Here is a 6000-nt window from a genome sequence, read left to right as displayed (position 1 = left end):
GACTTATATTGTTTAATTCATCGTTCTAATGAGGAAGACTCTGACATAAATTAAGTCGCAATAAAGAAACTGATGACGCGTTAGATAAGGAATTTAATATTTTTTATGTTAATATAACATAGTTAACACACCATTTTGCTTCAGATAAGGCGATTTATCTTAATTGAAATGTAGAGATTAAATGTACAATCGTTAAAAAAATATATCGACTTCTGCGAAAATTCAGATAGACATAATTTTAAGTGCCTAACTTAAGCTGACATCAATAGATTAAATATATAAATGAAATAAACCTAAGGCAACATCGTACACGTATTAATCTGTTGAGTCGCGTTCAGTGTGTAAGCATCTATAAGCAGCGAAACGAATTGAAAAAAAAAGGAAACAATTTGAGACACGACAAAAACAAGATAAAAAAGAAAAATTAAATAAAAGAATACACTGAACATAGTTTGCACTTAAAAGACGTCTTGCTTTGATATAAAAATGAATAACGATCAAATTTTGTACCTATTTAAATACATTCGGTTGAATATTAACAGGATATGGAGTAAGGAATTATTTTGATGGAAAAAAAACTTTAATGAATTAAACTTTTGTAGATGTAGAACTCTGTTTTAAACTAATATTTTCAGTCGTAATTTAGAACTTCCGATGGCTTAGAGCAGCATTGTGGCGTAAGTTATGACCTTTTCCATGCAGTTGCGGATCCAGGGGTAAAATTGACGATACAAAGAATGGTAAATAATAGTCAAGCATCCCCCTTTTTCTGAGAAAAACCCGGCTGGCACCCCTCCTTTTAAAAGTGTCCGGATCCGCCCCTGCCATGTCCAGTCTATCTCTGGCTAAATAAGAATTTAGATATTTCTGTATTACACTTATTGCACCCCATTTAAATCCATCTATCTGTTTTTACTTAAAACTAAAATCAAATTCATTTGGTCTTGTAAATCACTAAGAAGCTGTCCACGTAAAAAATCAGGCTGATCCAATGATATGAGTAGCACAGGGTCAATTTTATCTCACTGATTTTTTTGTTCCAATGTAATGTATACGTCATAGATATCTCAAAATGAATTTCAATGCTTTCTATGTAATTTATTTCTCTTTAATCGTTGCAGTTAATCAAAACTAACATTCAACTTTGAGAAAGGATGTATTTGTGATATGAAATAAATGAAAAAAATGTTCAAAACAAAATTTGTCATGTGCCATCTACTGCCTGTTTTTTTGCATGGACACCCTCTTAGTATATATATGAACATTCGAAATTATGAAAAAGGTACAACCAAAACTGTAGCTCAAATATTGTAATTTAGGATAGAAATACAAACCATGTACTAACTTTCTTTTCATACTGAAAAACGAACGGAAAACTGGAAAATTCTGGAGGCATTAAAATATTCTGCTGTTATGAATAACCACAGGGTCGGTGGCATTAGTTACTGTGTATCTTGTGGATGCATGCACATGCGAATTTTATTCATTTACAAGTCTGTTAACTTCACCAAACTTCCCATTAAAATGCTGTTCACACTTATCAATTACTTTACCTAACTTATTGTGAGTGAGATAAAAACGTAGACGAACATACAGGAAACATCCTGGCACACCATGAACCTTCCTTATCTAAACCAAACTATTGACTAACTGAACTCCAAGACACGATCCGATTCAAAGAGCTCGGTTGTTTTAGTATTCACTTTGTTTTATTTTGTTTCATTTGGCAGAGAAAGACAGGATGTTACATTTCTGATGGCACGAGACCGCAATTAATGTTCAAGTACATTTCAATATACATATTTGAGCAGATTAAAAAAAATTCCACTGGCGCAAACTGAATAAAACTTCTCTGGCCTAAAGACATGTACAAACAGGATTTTATATATAAATTGTAGAAAATTTTACCATCATTTTCTGAAATTAATACATATAATTCGGAGATGGGGTAAACATGACAAATGAACGGAGTTAAAAGTCCTAAATTTTAACCTTCTTCCACTGAAGCAAATGATCACAACTTCAGTCAGAATTGATTAATGAAAAAAAATCATCCCATGTAATTTTAACCTATTTTCTACCAATTAGAGGCAAAACTTCAGCAAATAAGTTTCCAGTAAAAATATGAAAAAAATGTGGAAGGTACCTACTACCAAAGTTGGAAATATATACAACCAAAACCAAGGGGAATTAATTGTGTTCTCGTAGCTGATAAGGACAGTTCACCCCTTCAAATAATAAAACGGTCGTTCCGATAGACGGTTAAGATGTGATGTACATTAAGCAAAAAAATGTCGTGTACAGGGTTGTTTTAGGGTACCAAAAAGTATTTGCTATTTTTGTGATTCACTGATAAATAGGGATGGTAGATAAAAATAGCCACGTTTAAACGAGAAAACTACAAAATGTATACAAATAAAACACTAAATAATGGCGCAAACATTTTTTGGCATCGCGGCCTTCGTCAGATAGAGTAATCAAGGCAACCAAGGTTATAGCAGTAATGAAAAGAAGTGATAAAAACAAAAGAATCGGCCTTCAAACCCGAATATAGAAGTAAGTCTTCTTGCGGTTGCTGAACAATAATAAAATAAAATTGTATTTCGTAAAATTGTAAGGACACTGAATCTTGGAATAATACAGAAAACAGGTAAATGCCACTCTTTTCATGTAGTGAATCATAACAGCAGTAAATTTAAGTTGGATGTGTATATGCCTTTTAAATGATAAATATGACATGGGGTCATATTAGTTTACTCCTGTCCGTTCGTTTGCTAGTTTGAAAAGAAAGCTAGTACATAGTCATTATTTCTACTTAAAATTACAATTCTGGGGCTTCATATTTAGTTGGAAACCGATTTCATTATTGGGAATGTAAAAACTGTAGACCATGCCCTTAAATCGGTATTATTTTTATAATGTGATATTGTAAATTCTTCACACACGCACACGATGAAATCAACGTTTATGATATTATTTGCCTAAAAGCAACAACTTACACGTCAAGACTAAACTAATGCAAATAACCCAAAAATTAAGATTTGTAGACCTACATTTGTAGCATTAAAAACAAAGACTCGGCAAAATACGTCACCACAGACTAGGGGGTGTCGTGTTTTTGTTTTGTTTTTTTTTTCGGTTTTTTTCCCCCTTTTTTTTTGTTATGTGTTTATTTTGTTGTTGTTTTATTATTATTTTTTTGTGTTTTTGTTTTGTTTTTTGTTTTTGTTTTTTTTTGGGTTTTTTTTTATTGTAGTAAATATGGATCGAAAGAGTCGAAGTCGTTTAAATGCACTGTTTCCCTTAAACACAACCACATACTGCATTAAATCAAGCAATTGACGAAGTGTGTTGTGTGTAAAATAAAATTCATTTTCACCTTTCCCAGACTCCACCAAACGATACTGCCATATATGGTCATGTCATACCGCACCTTCAATAAATGATTATGAATGAAACAAGTTACAAACTATGAATGAAGTTCACATTCACTGCAATGTTTCCAACGATAACTGAAGCCCCTTGTCTGATTTTGACATAAGATATCATTTGTATTTGAATAAATATATGATTCTCGACATTTTGGTTGATCCCATGATCTCTTGGTTTATTTTCCATTCTATATTTATCAATGCGACATCGATTTATTGAGTTAACGACATTTATTGTAGCATTGAGTACGTGCTTCGAGAAACGTCATCTAATTAGTAAGCTCCTAGCTTAAAGTAGACTGTTTGTTTATGTGGGGCGGGGCTGTTAAACATTCGAGGGACGGAAAACTTTTAAACCTTTTTGCATGCAGAAATTGACTGTCCGATGATTTTTTTTATCTATAAACAAAAGCAGAAGTTGGATAAATCTTTTTATTTTAAGACCCTGTTGGACAAAGTGAATTTTTGTATTTTGAACTTCCTATTTTAACTCAGGATCAGATGGTCACCACTTATCTTTCCAGAGGATGGATACTCACATGATGAAACACTCGACGATGGGTAGATAAATGTCTTTAACCCATTTCTTTCCTTTCTTTTCATTCTTTTTCTTTTTTTTCCATTTTTGTGTGTATATGCTTCCGATGGTTACATTAATTTTGCAATACTTTTTTTTTTGAGAAAGGGATTCAAATCGTTCTTTCCATCCATTGATTTGTCCCATAACTTAGGTTGCATTTTTGTTAATTCCAGATCAGCACATCGTCTGTTTAATTTTTTTAATGAAACCTACCCCCTTAAACGGTACAGACTCCGTTCAATGCAAAATGCTTAGATGTTTTATTTATTTTATTATTTTATTAATTTCCAAGGTTTTTTTCTTGACGTTGTTATTAATATTGATCTTTGAGAATTTAAGTAAAGTTGCATTAAAATAAACAGAACGTTCATGCAAGGAAACTCGTAATAAAATATAGACAATTTAATGTGTTCTTTTTAGTGTAGTTTCAATTCATTAATGCATACTTTTGCATAAATAGAATGCAAATCTTAGGAATTCAGGAAAATACTGAACATCTTCCAACGTCTTGGGAAATCAGTTTTAGATCTCTTTATCCTATGAAGTCATGATCAAACTTTTTGTCATTGGTATCGCTCTAGAATCTGATTCTAAATGGTTGTACGTCAGTCATTGTGACGTAAGAAGAATAAAGGCTTACATATGGCACGCTGTTCATATCAAAAGTATAGGACTTCAATTATAATTCAGTGCGTAATTTCTTCATTTCTTTATTTATTTATTTATTTTTGTGCAAAATTACTGGTGCATATTTGAAATACTTGTGTCATTGTTCAAAGTAATAATCGCCCCGTGCAGGTCCGGGTGTTAAAAAATAGGCCTGCAGCAGCGCTAAGCTTGTCGTAAAAAGCGACTAAATAGTGCTCAGAAACCTAGCCAGGGGCTAGGCGCTCTGCCCACAGAGGAACTGGGATGTGTTCTCCAGGCGGTGGAATGGGGTACCCCTGGCGTTTTACATGCTGGGGTTGTCAGGCTATAATACGGAAAACTTGACCGAAAACCATAATAGTGGTGCACCGTGTTGGGAAAGATGCCACGTTCCTTGCACATTAGAGAACCCTGCTGTGGTATTCGATAGAAGTAGTACCTTTGCGCTCCGCCACAGGAAGCTGAATTGCCCTACCTTACCCATCACCCTCTTTTTCTAGTGGCAATCTAAATTTGTCGACCCTATTATCCTTGTGTCCCATCTTTTTTATTCATTTCATCATCATTCATGTTCATTTTATCATCCATTCCATGTTCATTGTCTGAATATAGCTAAAATATTGCTGCTCGGACGTTAAACCCCAACAATCATTCAATCAAAATTACAATCATATTAGATATTAAGAAACAAGAGTTACAAGGGACAAGTTAATTTTCAAAATATTTAAACATTTTTATGACCATTATTTGAAGAAAATAAAAATCACTAAGCTCCGAAACAGCGTCTGACGTTCAAAGTTTAATCCAGACGCTGCAGATTGCCTTGGAAGCCCGGGTAATATTTTCGTTCTACAAAGTTCTCTCAATTATATTTTATCGATCCTAGGGTCGCTTATGATATTGACCAGGAGCAGCCAGTGCTCTGAGAAAATGCAAGTATCTCACAAATTCGGTAAAATGTAATTGATTTTACGAGATGTTATCCGATTTGAATAATGTCAAAGAAATTCGAAAGTCCTGTCTGCAGCAGTTAAATGCAGTAAGAGAGGAAACGAACGACTGTCGCTGCGTGGGGCTTGACAAATCACAAGTAAAGAAAAAGTAATAAATAACCGTAAATGACAATTAAACTTGTGTTCTTTAAAAATGTTCGTTTAGACGATAACCACCACATGGTGGAGACTTTTCATTGCTTGAAAGATATAGTACCAGTAACTGGAATTTTAGCGATAGTTCGCTGCAGTTCGAAATGTACGACATCTGCCAATGAAAACAACCAAAGTCGGTTAATATTTCAATCAACCAATCAATAAGTGTTTATTTGGATCATCCAATTTGTAC

This window comes from Perna viridis, chromosome 6, assembly GCF_037379345.1.
Source record: "Perna viridis isolate PV_CMFRI_1.1 ecotype Kerala chromosome 6, ASM3737934v1, whole genome shotgun sequence".
In the NCBI taxonomy this organism is placed as follows: domain Eukaryota; kingdom Metazoa; phylum Mollusca; class Bivalvia; order Mytilida; family Mytilidae; genus Perna; species Perna viridis.
The sequence above is the reverse complement of the archived record's forward strand: the minus strand, read 5'-3'. Positions refer to the sequence as shown.